Below are 2,881 nucleotides of genomic sequence, written 5' to 3'. Positions count from 1 at the left end.
TTGATTGATTGATTGATTGAATATTAGTAGTAGTAGTAGTAGTAGTAGTAGTAGTAGTAGTAGTAGTAGTAGTAGTAGTTGGTGATGATTATAATTTGAGCACTGTCGCATGAAATGGCTACAGTTTGTTAGTCTTTCTATATAATGACAAAAGCGTTAGAGGACTTCATCCACCGTTCCAAGAGAAAGCTTGAGGATGAGGTTCCAGACAGACAGGCCACCTAGTATACACTTGTAGACGTCCAGGGCGTTGGTTGCGCGATGATATTGCGTTTTCACAAGTAAAGAAAGACAAAGGCGCGTCTACAATAAGAACTCGTATATTTAAGCAAAAGCGCTGCGAGGCGAACGAGGCAGCAGCGACGGGGCGACGCGACGGAGTCCAATGTTAAGCGTGAGAGCGCGCTCACCGTAAGTCATGATGGTGGTCTTGTTGGCGGCTTGCAGCGTAAGTGCAGATCGACGATTCTTCGGGAATGCGGGTGAGGGTGGAATAACGCTAACTTCGGCTCCCGTGTCCACGAGGAAACGGAGCCCTGATGTCTTGTCCAAAACGAAGAACAAGCGGCTGCTTGCTGGACCGCCACCACTCGCCGCTTCTAGTGGTGGGTCGGAGCGTTTCCCGAGAAAGTGCAGGGAGATGAGCACTTTCGGGCGGCTGCACCGAAGGTCCGGTGATACCAACACTCGCCGGGATGCGGAGACTGTGATGAGGAGTGCCGGTGGGAAGAGGAGCGGCGGCGTGACGAGGATCGAGAGCGCGCAGACAGGGTAGCTATCTGAGCGGAGAGCTGTTCGATCTGGCTGCGAAAGTCGTCGCGTAGGGCGTGCAGGTCTGGCGGCGAAGGGCGAAGTGCCTCACTTGTTGTGGAAGTGGTCGCGATCGCTGACATAGTTGGGGAGTCGAATTCCATCACGGAGTCGGCGAGCTGCGCGAGCTTTTCCAGCGACAAGTCCGCTGCAGCGGCGAGCACCATGCGGACGGTCGAAGGCAGGCGCTGTAGGAAGAGCTCTCGTAGCAGGTCCTGATCGAACGACGTGGCCTTTTCACCAAGAAGCTGCTGAAGACGGCGCAAAAGCTGTGAAGGCTTACGGTCGCCTAGTTCTTCAGCAGAAAGCAGCTGTTGGAGACGCTGCCTCTCTGAAGACGAAGTGCGTTTCAGGAGCTCGGCCGACAACTTCTCATAGGGGTTCGTCTCCGGTGGGGCCAGAATGAGGTCTCTGATTTCGCTGGCGATCTCCGGTCGAAGCGCAGACACCACGTGGTGGAATTTTGATGTCTGAGTCGTTACCCGGGCCGTGACAAACTGGCTGTTTACTTACGCCAGCCAGAGAGACGGATCAGCAGGCCAGAATTGGGGAAGCCGAAAAGAGACGGCGGAGACTGCTTGCGTCGCTGCAGGGTCGGGGGATGCTTGTCTGGAATCGCCGGTGGTTTCCATCGTCGTCGGAGCCAGGAAAATGCTTGTAAAAATTTCTATAGTCCGTGGTCACCAATTTGTAGACGTCCAGGGCGTTGGTTGCGCGATGATATTGCGTTTTCACAAGTAAAGAAAGACAAAGGCACGTCTACAATAAGAACTCGTATATTTAAGCAAAAGCGCTGCGAGGCGAACGAGGCAGCAGCGACGGGGCGACTGGCGTAGCTTCGGCCCGGCGGCTGTGTTTACAACACCCGGCCGACCCGGCCGCCGTAACTCGAGTTCCCAGGCCACACTCCGTGCCCGCACAGTAAACACAACACGATGCGAACGTGGACTCCGAGCGCCGAGCACGTTCGCTCGGTTCAATATCAAGGATCAACATCAGCAAAGTAAAGGTGATTAATTTACAAGATGAAAAGGTTCATTGAACGTTTGTGTACGGCAGTGTGGCGTAGCTCAAGTCCCGTTCGGAGTATTCTAGCAGAATTTAAGGCCAATTTCACTAACGTCTCAATGTGGCAAGGTGCTCGAGCATATCGTCTACAAACGTGCAGCTAATTTTCTTGAGTCTAACAACACACTATCCGTTTCCCAACAAGGTTTCAGAAGAGGCATTAGCCCAGCCTCCCAGACCATTGAATTTGCCCACGACATTAATCAGTCTCTCGATGATGGTAACCAAATTTATGCATTATCTGTCGATTTTTCAAAAAAATGTTTGAAACAGTAGCATACTCTTGCATAAACTTCAAAGTACTTTTAAAAACCCTAATGCTCTAAACTGGTTATCGATCTTTCCCTCCACACGTTCTCAGTGCGTGATTTTTAACTGTAATAAATCTCCAGGTGTAAATGTATCATCAGGTGTACAACAAGACTCCGTACCCGGTCTACTCCTCTTTATTTGCTCTGTATTAACGATACACTTTCTATTATCTCTTCAAAAATCCCTTTATGACGAAGACTGCATGTATCATTGTCGTGTCATTAAATCTCACTCTGATCATGTAGTTAAGACTTGCTTTGTAACTCACGTCAAGATTGGCAGATGACCATCAACTTCAGCAAAACTCTCCTTATATCGTTTTCAAGGCGTCATTCTGTATCTGATTTCACATACCCTTCTAAACACAACTCCTGAAACAGAGTTCATCAATATAAATATTTGGAGTTATCTTTCCGCATGATATGTTTTAATCTTGCCATATCGAACTGACGTGCATTCAACCACTTCGACGACTTCGTTACTTACAGCGCACGCAGCGTCTTCACCCTAAACACACTATACTCTTAATTTATAAAACACTAACACGTCCCATTCTTGAGTATGCCTCACTTAGAATCGTCATCAAAACAGTGACATAAAGTTATTAAAATTTGTACAAAAAAAAGCAGCTAGAGTTATATGTCACGTTACGACAGACACTTCTCGCCCTCTTCTAGCCTTTCCTCCTAAA

This window comes from Rhipicephalus sanguineus, chromosome 1 (genome assembly GCF_013339695.2).
Source record: "Rhipicephalus sanguineus isolate Rsan-2018 chromosome 1, BIME_Rsan_1.4, whole genome shotgun sequence".
NCBI classification, from domain to species: Eukaryota; Metazoa; Arthropoda; class Arachnida; order Ixodida; family Ixodidae; genus Rhipicephalus; species Rhipicephalus sanguineus.
Note: the sequence above shows the minus strand (reverse complement) of the source record.